The sequence below is a fragment of the Phocoena sinus genome, chromosome 1 (genome assembly GCF_008692025.1).
Source record: "Phocoena sinus isolate mPhoSin1 chromosome 1, mPhoSin1.pri, whole genome shotgun sequence".
NCBI lineage: Eukaryota > Metazoa > Chordata > Mammalia > Artiodactyla > Phocoenidae > Phocoena > Phocoena sinus.
Window position 1 is genome coordinate 115902281 of NC_045763.1, and position 12527 is coordinate 115914807.

The following is a 12527-nucleotide window of genomic DNA, read 5'->3' on the forward strand; positions in this document are numbered from 1 at the left end:
CTTGCTGTGATTTATGTCAAAGAGTGTTCTTCCTATGTTTTCCTCTAAGAGTTTTATAGTGTCCAGTCTTACATTTAGGTCCCTAATCCATTTAGGGTTTAGTTTTGTGTATGGTGTTAGGGAGTACTTTAATTTCATTCTTTTACATGTAGCTGTCCAGTTTTCCCAGCCCCACTTGTTGAAGAGACTGTCTTTTCTCCATTGTATATCTTTGCCTCCTTTGTCACAGATTAGTTGACCATAGGTGCGTGGGTTTATCTCTGGTCTTTCTATCCTGTTCCATTGATCTATATTTCTGTTTTTGTGCCAGTACCATATTGTCTTGATTACTGTAGCTTTATAGTATAGTCTGAAGTCAGGGAGCCTGCTTCCTCCAGCTCCCTTTTTTCCCTCAAGACTGCTTTGGCTATTTGGGGTCTTTTGTTTCTCCATACAAATTTTAAGATTTTTTGTTCTAGCTCTGTGAAAAATGCCATTAGTAATTTGATAGGGATTTCATTGAATTGGTAGATTGCTTTGGGTAATATAGACATTTTCACAATACTGATTCTTCCAATCCAAGAACGTGGTATATCTCTCCATCTGTTGATACCATCTTTAATTTCTTTTATCAGTGTCTTATAGTTTTCTACATACAGGTCTTTTTGTCTCCCTAGGTAGGTTTATTCCTAGGTATTTTATTCTTTTTGTTGTAATGGTAAATGGGAGTGCTTCCTTAATTTCTCTTTCATATTTTTCATCATTAGTGTATAGGAATGCACGAGGTTTCTGTGCATTGATTTTGTACCCTGAAACTTTACCAAATTCATTGATTAGCTCTAGTAGTTTTCTGGTGGCATCTTTAGGATTCTCTATGCATAGTACATGTCATCTGCAAACAGTGACAGTTTTACTTCTTCTTTTCCAATTTGCATTCCTTTTATTTCTTTTTCTTCTCTGATTGCCATGGCTAGGACTTCCAAAACTATGTTGAATAATAGTGGTGAGAGTGGACAACTTTGTCTTTTTCCTGATATTAGAGAAAATGTTTTCAGTTTTTCACCACTGAGAATGATGTTTGCTGTGTGTTTTTCATATATGGCCTTTATTATGTTGAGGTAGGTTTCCTCTATACCCACTTTCTGGAGAGTCTTTATCATAAATAGGTGTTGAATTTTGTCAAAAGTTTATTCTGCATCTATTGAGATGATCATATGGTTTTTATTCTTCAATTTGTTAATATAGTGTATCACATTGATTGATTTGCGTATATTCAAGAATCCTTGCATCCCTGGAATAAATCCCACTTGATCATGGTGTATGAGCCTTTTAATGTGTTGTGTTCTGTTTGCTAGTATTTTGTTGAGGATTTTTGAATCTATATTCGTCAGTGATATTGGTCTGTAATTTTCTTTTTTTGTAGTATCTTTGTCTTGTTTCGGTATCAGGGTGATGGTGGCCTCATAGAATGAGTTTGGGAGTGTCCCTTCCTCTGCAGTTTTTTGGAAGAGTTTGAGAAGGATGGGTGTTAGCTCTTCTCTAAATGTTTGATAGAATTCACCTGTGAAGCCATCTGGTCCTGGACTTTTGTTTGTTGGAAGATTTTTAATCACAGTTTCAATTTCATTGCTTGTGATTGGCCTGTTGATATTTTCTATGTTTTCCTGGTTCAGTCTTGGAAGTTTATCCCTTTCTAAGAATTTGTCCATTTCTTCCAGGTTGTCCATTTTATTGGCATAGAGTTGCTTGTAGTAGTCTCTTAGGCTGCTTTGTATTTCTGCGGTGTCTGTTGTAACTTCTCCTTTTTCATTTCTAATTTTACTGATTTGAGTCCTCTCCCTCTTTTTCTTCATGAGTCTGGCTAACGGTTTATCAATTTTGTTTATCTTCTCAAAGAACAAGCTTTTAGTTTTATTCATCTTTGCTATTGATTTCTTTGTTTCTATTTAATTTATTTCTGCTCTGATCTTTATGATTTCTTTCCTTCTGCTAACTTTGGGTTTTGTTTGTTCTTCTTTCTCTAGTTACGTTAGGTGTAAGGTTAGATTGTTTATCTGAGATGTTTCTTGTTTCTTGAGGTAAGCTTGTATATCTATAAACTTCCCTCTTAGAACTGCTTTTGCTGCATCTCATAGGTTTTGGATCATCGTGTATTCATTTTTATTTGTCTCTAGATATTTTTTAATTTCTGCTTTGATTTCTTCAATGATCTCTTGGTTCCTTAATAACATATTGTTTAGCCTCATGTGTTTGTGTTTCTTACGCTTTTTTCCCTTGTAATTGATTTCTAATCTCATAGTGTTGTGGTCAGAAAAGATGGTTGATAGGATTTCAGTTTTCTTAAATTTACTGAGGCTTGATTTGTGACCCAAGATGTGATCTATCCTGTAGAATGTTCCATGTGCATTTGAGAAGAAAGTGTAATCTTCTGTTTTTGGATGGAATGCCCTATAAATATCAATTAAATCTATCTGGTGTATTGTGTCAATTAAAGCTTGTGTTTCCTTATTAATTTTCTGTTTGGATGATCTGTCCATCGGTGTAAGTGAGGTGTTAAAGTTCCCCACTATTATTGTGTTACTGTTGATTTCCTCTTTTATAGCTGTTAGCACTTGCCTTATGTATTGAGGTGCTCCTATGTTGGGTGCATATATATTTATAATTGTTATATCTTCTTCTTGAATTGATCCCTTGATCATTATGTAGTGTCCTTCCTTGTCTATTGTAACATTGTTTATTTTAAAGCCTATTTTATCTGATGTGAGTATTGCTACTCCAGCTTTCTTTTGATTTCCATTTGCATGGAATATCTTTTTCCGTCCCCTCACTTTCAGTCTGTATGTGTGCCTAGGTCTGAAGTGGGTCTCTTGTAGACAGCATATATACGAGTCTTGTTTTCGTATCCATTCAACGAGCCTGTGTCTTTTGGTTGGAGCATTTAATCCATTCATGTTTAAGGCAATTAATGATATGTATGTTCCTATTACCATTTTCTTAATTGTTATGGGTTTGTTTTTGTAGGTCCTTTTCTTCTTTTGTGTTTCCCACTTAGAGAAGTTCCTTTAGCATTTGTTGTAGAGCTGGGTTGGTGGTGATGAATTCTCTTAGCTTTTGCTTGTCTGTAAAGCTTTTGATTTCTCCATGGAATCTGAATGAGAACCTTGCTGGGTGGAGTAATCTTGGTTGTAGGTTCTTCCCTTTCATCACTTTAAATGTATCATGCCACTCCCTTCTGGCTTGTAAAGTTTCTGCTGAGAAATCAGCTGTTAACCTTATGGGAATTCCCTTGTAAGTTATCTGTCATTTTTCTCTTGCTGCTTTCAATAATTTTTCTTTGTCATTAATTTTTGTCAATTTGATTACTATGTGTCTTGGCATGTTTCTTTTTGGGTTTGTCCTGCCTAGGACTCTCAGCGCTTCCTGGACGTGGGTGGCTATTTCCTTTCCCATGTTAGGGACATTTTCGACTATAATCTCTTCAAATATTTTCTCTGGTCCTTCCTCTCTCTCTTCTCCTCTGGGACCCCTATAATGTGAATGTTGTTGCATTTAATGTTGTCCCAGAGGTCTCTTAGGCTGTCTTCATTTCTTTTCATTCTTTTTCCTTTATTCTGTTCTGCAGCAATGAATTCTACCATTCTGTCTTCCAGGTCACTTATCTGTTCTTCTGCCTCAGTTATTCTTCTATTGATACCTTCTAGTGTATTTTTCATTTCAGTTATTGTATTGTTCATCTCTGTTTGTTTGTTCTTTAATCCTTCTAGGTCTTTGTTAAACATTTCTTACATCTTCTTGCTCTTTGCCTCCATTCTTTTTCCGAGGTCCTGGATCATCTTCACTATCATAGTTCTGAATTTTTTTTCTGGAATGTTGCATATCTCCACTTCACTTAGCTGTTTTTCTGGGGTTTCTCTTGTTCCTTCATCTGGTACAAAGTCCTCTGCCTTTACATTTTGTCTATGTTTCTGTGAATGTGCTTTTCCTTCCACAGGCTGCAGGATTGTAGTACTTCTTGCTTCATCTATCTGCCCTCTGATGGGTGAGGTTATCTAAGAGGCTTGTGTAAGTTTCCTCATGGGAAGGACTGGTGGTGGGTAGAGCTGGCTGTTGCTCTGGTGGGCAGAGCTCAGTAAAACTTTAATCCGCTTGTCTGCTGGTGGGTGGGGCTGGGTTCCCTCCCTGTTGGTTCTTTGGCGTAAGGCGACCCTACACTGGAGCCTACCCGGCTCTTTGGTTTGGGCTAATGGCAGACTCTGTGACGGCTCACGCCAAGGAGTACTTCCCCAAACTGCTGCCAGAGTCCTTGTCCCCAAGGTGAGCCATAGCCACCCCCCGCCTCTGCAGTAGACCCTCCAACAGTAGCAGGTCGATCTGTTTCAGTCTCCTATGGGGTCACTGCTCCTTCACCTGGGTCCTGTTGCGCACACTACTTTGTGTGTGCCCTCCAAGAGTAGAGTCTGTTTCCCCCAGTCCTGTCGAAGTCCTGCAATCAAATCCTGCTAGCCTTCAAAGTCTGATTCTCTAGGAATTCCTTCTCCTGTTGCCAGACCCCCAGGTCTGGAAGCCTGACGTGGGGCTCAGGACCTTCACTCCAGTGGGTGGACTTCTGTGGTATAAGTGTTCTCCAGTTTGTGAGTCACCCACCCAGCGGTTATGGGATTTGATTTTGTTGTGCTTGCACCCCTCCTACCGTCTCATTGTGGCTTCTCCTTTGTCTTTGGATGTGGGGTATCTTTTTTGGCAAGTTCCAGTGTATTCCTGTTGATGATTGTTCAGCAGTTAGGTGTGATTCCGGTGGTCACTCAAGAGGGAATGGAGCGCATGTCCTTCTACTCTGCCATCTTGAACCAATCTAATACATTCCTTTTTATATCATTTTTTAAACCTTTGAACCTACTCAAATTATTTAAAGGTACTGAACAAGGAAAAAATTTTTTTCTACTTCTTTAATGTTGCATCTATACGAGATGATGGATGTTCACTAAACTTTTTGTTGTAATCATTTCATGATGTACATAAGTCAAATCATTATGCTGTATACCTTAAACTTATACAGTGCTGTATGTCAGTTACATCTCAGTAAAACTGTAAAATAAATAAATAAAGGTACTGAAACATTTTGAGGGGAAGAGATTCTTAAATGACCAAACGAACTGAAGAGCTATGATCCTGCATTAGGCAAGCCCCCAAATCTCAGAGAAAGAAGACAGAGGCCAGAGTTAATTTTGCAACCAAGAAGGTGATATCCCTATGTGCTAGGTTACATTTGCCAGGTAACTTGGGTCTGTGTGACCCGGTACTTCTGAGAGGTCCTGAATGTGTGAGGGTAAAGTTAGGGAGGTGTTAGGTTGTGTTCGTGGGGCTGTGTGTGGGGATGTCACAGTGACCAGACTAGGGCAACCCTAGATGACCGTGTTAGCTGCAAGATTTGGTGGTAGACTGGTCTGGACAAGGAAGGTGTTAAGCACTGGATTGTGTTCCCTCAAATTCATTTGTTGAGGTCGTAATGCCAGGACCTCAGAATATGACTGTAAATGGAAATTCTGTCTTTAAAGAGGTAATTAAGTCAAAATAAGGTCATTAGGGTTGGCCTTAATCCAACATGACTGGTGTCCTTATATAAAGAGGAGATTAGGACACACACATACACTAAGGGAAACCACAGGAAAGCACTGGGAGAAGACGGCCATTTGCGAGCCAAGGAGAGAGGTCTCAGAAGAAATCACTCTTGCTGACACATTGATCTGGGACTTCTAGCCTTCAGAACTGAGAAAATATTTACACCACCCAGTCTGTGGTACTTTGTCATGGCAGCCACTAATACAGAAGGGAACTGGAGGGCAAGGAGAACAGCTTTGCTAAAAAAGGGGTGAGCCCAGGAGATAAGCAGGGGTGAGATGGGGGGCGGTGATACTGAGGGAGTCACAGCTTTGGGGGATCCTGGGAGAAAAGGAAGAGAGAGAGAGCATCGAAGAGAGGAAGGAGAAACGTGTGTGTGTCTGGAGGGTGGAGGGCAGTGAGCAGAAGGCAGCAAGTGTCTCATTTCTCTCTCTTAAAATCCCATTTTCCCCAGAGCCAGCCCTTCCCCAGGGCTACACTCTCAATGTCCCTCTGTTCTGCTTCGGCAGCAGAAGGTTTGGCTCTTAGGAGGGGCCTATGTAGAGCCGTGCCCGCCCCTCCCCACCATCTGACGGCCCATTGTGCCCTCGGAGCTTGGAGGGGTGATTCTGAGGGGCACACTCCCTCGGCTCCAGGAAAGTCTCTGGCTCCCAGGGCTCCCCGGTGCAATCGGGAGCAGAGGGGGCCGGCTCCCATGCTGGGGAGGGGGCTGCAGGTGGGGGATGGGCAGCCAGGGAATGACTGCGGCCTCAGCTGGCGGGGTCTCCTCCTGCCACCTCCGCCCCTAGGCCCTGCGGCAGCTGGGCCCCGCGCCCTCTTCTTCCCCCAGGCTTTTGTGGCTCCAGTTTATTTTCCAGTTAATGAAGTGGGGGGAGGCTGCGTCCTGGCTGCTGCCCCTGGAGACGCTGAAGTTCTGAAGGCATCTCCTCCCGGAGGCTGCAGCCTGCGCCCTCGGCCCCTTCCCTCACCCGCCCCTGCCCCAGGCGGCCTGCGGGTCCCACCTGCCAGAGCGTCTGCCGCCTGGGGCCTCACCCCGCCAGCCCGGGACCAAGGCCAAACAGGCGTCCTAGGGTGGTGTGAGGGAGAAAAGGAAAACCCTGCAGCCGAGTCCGAACTCTTCTTCTGCCGTTTGCCGGCTGTGTGTCTTCCAGCAAGTCACTCAGCCTCTCTGAGTGTAAGACGAGCGGTGGAGTCTGGAAACTTAGCTCTTCTCTTTGGAGTCAAGGGAGGTGAGGGAAACAGGGCCTAGGTCACCAGAAACAGAGAGGAAACAAGCTTCTGTGTTTATACAGGCTTTGCAGCCTCCCAGCTGAGCAACCTGGAGCAGGTGACCTAACATCTCTGAGACTTTAGTTCCTTCATCTGTCAAATGGAGGAAACAAGTAGTTGTCAATGGGGCAAACAAGTAGTTATTGAGGGGGTAACTGAGATAATTCACAGTTAAGCATTTATAATAACGTGGGCTCATAATAAAAAGTGCGGCCATTATAATTATTATTATTCAGCATTACCTTAATAAAATACCAATGCTGTGGACAGAGGTCAACCCTACTTTACGGGCCCTGAAGCTTATACCATTTTGGTTTTTTGTTGGGGAGGTGGTGGGGAGGGTGCTTAATAAAGGAAAGGAATATGCAAAATTATAAACGCAAAAGTAGGTAAGAAGTGACCATTTATTTTAAAAATGAAAAAAGGATTCATAACAAGCTACAGGTTTTAAAAAGTTGACAAATCAAAAATCATTAAAAATCCAGAAAAGTGAAATAATCATTTTTATGAATTAACTGCTCGATGCACCCATATAATATTTTTCTCTGCATTTCTGGCTGTGTACCCTTTGACTGATTCCTCATAATGATTCTATAATGTTTTTTTTTTTTTTTTTTTTTTTTTTTTATGCGTTACGCGGGCCTCTCACTGCTGTGGCCTCTCCCGTCGCGGAGGACAGGCTCCGGACGCGCAGGCTCAGCGGCCATGGCTCACGGGCCCAGCCGCTCCGCGGCATGTGGGATCCTCCCAGACCGGGGCACGAACCCGTGTCCCCTGCATCGGCAGGCGGACTCTCAACCACTGCGCCACCAGGGAAGCCCCACTATAATGTTTTTAATAGAGAGAGCAGAAGCATAATTCAGCTTTCCTCTGGAATGGTTGATCAAAATTTATCTTTTTATTACTGATAGTCTTTAAAAGTGTCTTACTTTAAAATTGCTATTGGTAATACCATCTATAATTTTAGGATTTTTGTCATTTTTGGAAAAAGAAAAACCTCTACCCTTTTTTAAATTATTTACTTATTTATTTATTTTTGTCTGTGTTGGGTCTTCGTTGCTGCGCGCGGGCTTTTCTCTAGCTGCGGCGAGCGGGGGCTACTCTTCTTGCGGTGCGCGGGCTTCTCATTGCCGTGGCTTCTCTTGTTGCGGAGCACGGGCTCTAGGTGCGAGGGCTTCAGTAGTTGCGGCACACTGGCTCAGTAGTTGTGACTCGTGAGCTCTAGAGCGCAGGCTCAGTAGTTGTGGCGCATGGGATTAGTTGCTCCGCAGCCTGTGGGGTCTTCCCAGACCAGGGCTCGAACCCGTGTCCCCTGCATTGGTAGGTGGATTCTTAACCACTGCGCCAACGGGGAAGCCCAAACCTACACACTTTTTAAAAAAATAATTGAGCTGTAAGATATCAGGACAGTTCGAGTTTTCTTATGTTGTAACTAATCTTAAATACTTGTTATAAAGGACACCAGTTATTATTAACCAGTTTGTCCTCATTGTAGTAGTCTATTATGAGTTTTATGTTATCTTTATCAAATCACTAAGAAATTTAAAACTTTTCCCACTGTAGTTACCCTCTTCATTAATTGGATTATTAAAGAATCCCAGAGCCTGTTAGAAAACTATCTCTTCCTTTTTTTTTTTTTTTTTTGGTCGTGCTGCATGGCATCCGAGATCATAGTTTCCAACCAGGGATGGAACCCATGCCCTCTGAAGTGGAAGCACGGAGTCCTAACCACTGGACCTCCAGGGAATTCCCACTATCTCTTCCTCTTAATGCAGTGTCTCTTTGGGGATAATCTGAGTTTTGTGTTACAATTCCCGTCCTAATGTCAGAATAATTTCTACCTAATCATTTCATATAAAAATACACAGGAAACATTTTTGTGTGGTATATTTATAATTTACACGCTACATCATTAGGCATATTCCTGACAGGAAAGAACTTCCATTTTGACAAAGCATCAGTGAGAACCAAACCCAACACTTGCCATATTACACATCAGGAGATTAGAAGAATCTTCCATGGACTAGCTTCCGCTTTCCGTGCCTCCAGGTCCGGGTGCTAGATGACACGTTCTTGGCACCACGACCCTCTGGCTCTGCATCTACATGTCCCGATGCTGCATGAGTCAGTTTGGTGACCGTAGGAGCATTCCCGGAAGCCATCCCAACACCAGAGAGTTAGCATAACCATACATGCAAGTGATTGTGAGCTATATCACATAACCCTTTAATCCAACCTAAATGTACTCCCAACTAAATTTCCCCTTAGCTAGACTCCCAGAATGCCCGTGGCTTCTCTACCACCTGACAAGAGGCGAGGTGGAGGTGGAGGGGAAGTTATAATGAAAAGAGACTACAGACACAATCCGTTGTGATTACAATATCTTACTCTTGCAATTTTTTTTTTTTGCGGTACGCGGGCCTCTCACTGTTGCGGCCTCTCCCGTTGCGGAGCACAGGCTCTGGACGCACAGGCTCAGCGGCCATGGCTCACGGGCCCAGCCGCTCCGCGGCATGTGGGATCCTCCCAGACTGGGGCACGAACCCGTGTCCCCTGCATCGGCAGGCGGACTCTCAACCACTGCGCCACCAGGGAAGTCCCCCTCCTGCAATTTTTATGCAGAACCACATGAACACACTGGCAGGGTACCACCCAGGACCTTGCTTCTGGAGCAAGTGAGCTTCGTCAACTTCATGATAAGTTTGCCTCTGCTTGTAGACTCTTGGGCCAGGTATAATTTTATGGGCTCTAGAAGGTTTCTCTATAGTACCCCCAAAATGCCTCCTTATCAAGTATAAAGATGTCTATAACTACACTGTCAGACATATATTTCTTTGGTTAAAATATTGCCCCAGTGCTACTCTCTTTTAAAATGTATCTGGGAATTCCCTGGTGCTCCAGTGGTTAGGACTTTCACTGCCAGAGGCCCAGGTTCAGTCCCTGGTCAGGGAACTAAGATCCCACAAGCCATGTGGCACAGCCAAATATATATATATAAATATAAATATAAATATATATATATAAAAAATATATATATAGTATATATGGGGGGGAGGATATGGGGTCTTTCACATTTTAGTATAAACTCATTCAACAGTGAAAGTTTAGAGCAGTAAGAGAGCTCTCAAGATTGTGGAATAACACTTTAAGAAAGACACTGTATCACCAAAGGCAAACTTCTTTCAATTCACACTTTGCACGGGGAATGAACGTGCTGGATTCTGCAGCCTAATTGGGGGCTGCAAGCGGCCTATGTGAGAAGGTGGAGTTGTGGGGAACACCTATAGGAGCTCAGCATCATTTTTAGTCACTTTTCAACTCTGAGCAATAATAGAAGAGATAAGAATCATTTATAATATTAATAGCAATTTTTTTAACGAAATCACTTGGCTTGTTAAATATTTTGGATTTTATTCAGTGCCTTAAGCCACATGCTGGTGGCCTAGCTGAGGGTGAGTTGGGAAGACAGATAATTTTTCTGATTTGCTCTGGCTTGCTTCCTGCATGGTCACTCTGCCCCCACTTCCCAATCTCTGCTTCCCAAACTCTGCTTGCCCGAGACCATGACTCAGGTCCCAGCCTAACTGAATTACACCACCAACACCCTACTCCCCACCCACCTTGGGTAATTTCTAGTTCCCACTTTCCCAGAGGTAAGCATCTGTTGGTTTGTTGGTGAGAAAGAGAATCTCAGCTCATCGTTGCTTCTCTTTCCATTGAAGACTGTAAATAGAGGTAGCGGTAAAATCACCCAAGAAGATCCAGAAGCAGAGGAGGAGAGATGGAGAGGAAAGCCAGTGTCCTGAGCAGTGGGTGACTGCCAGGTGACTGTTTATCTCAGTCTCTCTCACTGGCTCCGAGCTTTCTTTCCCTCATGTAAATGAGGTAGGAGAGGGGTAGGTCCCCAGAACACAGAAAGGGCGTGGGGCTTCTTCTTTCAAAGCAGTGATTCTCTCACAAGCCTCCTCAGAAAACTCCACTTTGATAACCCCAGCACCTGAGCAAGCCACCCTGGAACCAGTTGTGAAGAGGCAGGCTGTCAGCTGGCTGTGTGCAGTGTCTTTGAGAAGAGAATGCAAATCCTGGGATATTAGATAGAAACCAGGCTATACAGCACTTAGCGCAAGGTCTCCAGGAATAGAAGAAACATGGTAGACTTTGACATACTTGTTGAGAGTCCTATGGTCACATTTATTGATACTTGCTCTGTACCTTTGGGCAAGCTACGTAACCTCTCTCTGCTTCCATACCCCTACACAGAAGTGGAGATGTTGACACCCTTCTAGTCATTGTGAGGATTGAAAATCATGCCAGTACAGCTTCTAACACCATGCTGGACATGTTGTAGATGCTCAAGGGGGACTAGGGTCACAGAAGGAAGAGATATTTGATTGCACAAACATTCTCTGAGCTTCTACCATGTGGCAGGTCCTGAGAAGACCCTGAGGGAAGAACTAAGATGTATGGGGAAGGGACTCACCGTTCGAGGTGGAAACAAGACATGTCTGTGTGCAAGTTTATCATAGTAAACAAGTGACCTCAAGTTGCAGAGACTGCAGAGTCAGTGGCGTTGTGAGGAGAGAACCAAAAGGTACATCATCCCACCAGAAAGCTCAGTGAAAATGCTGCATCTGAGTTGGGCCTTGAAGGAGCAGCTTTGACTGGAGATTTATGGTAGAAAAATACACCACGTGGAGGGGAAAGCATGAGCAAAGGATGAAGGAGTGAACCCCTAGGGACTATTTGGGGAAACTCACCGGATTCTAGGAACCACGTAGCGTGTGTGAATAAAGCTGGAAGCTGATAAATCTGTCCATGGAGTCCAAAGGTAAGTGAAGGCCACGGGGGCTCTGCATGTCTTAAATGTCCACAACTCACTAGGAGACGGGGAACGGGGGCAGGTTTTTGAATGCAGAGTTTTGGAGAGACAGCCCCACTCCTCAGAGCATCCTGGTACTCCCAAAGCAGGGGCCCGGCCCAGCCATCCTGTTTCGTGAGAAGAGCAGGACTGTGGCCACCATCAAACAGGAGAAGGAGGGAAGGCAAGCAGGCAGGGAGAAGTACTAGCGAGTTACACCGTTATAAATACACTTTAGGGCCGTGGGACCTGGCCATACATCGCTGCACTGTGCTCAGGTGGTGTCACCCGATGCTTGGCTGTATTTATAGCTTTGTTCACTGTTCCTTGGGGTTTTTTTTTTTCCCTTACATGCCATTTCTACTCTTATTCTGGTGCTTGAAGGATGATTTCCTAGAACTTCCCCACTACTTAGTGGAGAAGTTCCTCCTGAGTCTGACTGCTAGCCCTCTGGATCTGTACTTTGTTACAAGGAACCTAGCCCCCCCCTTCTCTACTCCAAGAAATTCTTTGTAGAATTCAGAATAGGGAACATCTCTCTCTTTTTCTCAGTCCTAAGAGCCTACTGTGTGTCAGGCAGTATGGTGACAGCAGTGAACAGTAGTGGCAGTCTCTACCTATACAGGGCTTACAATCCAGCAGGGAAAACAGACACTGAATACCTAATTACAAGTGTGATTAATGTTGCCGGTGAAAATAGAGGGTGCTTGAGGGCAATAACGAGGTGATCTAACCTGTTTGGAGGAATTAGAGAGGCTTCCATGGAGAAGTGACATTCAGTGTGAGGTCTAAGGGATGAGTA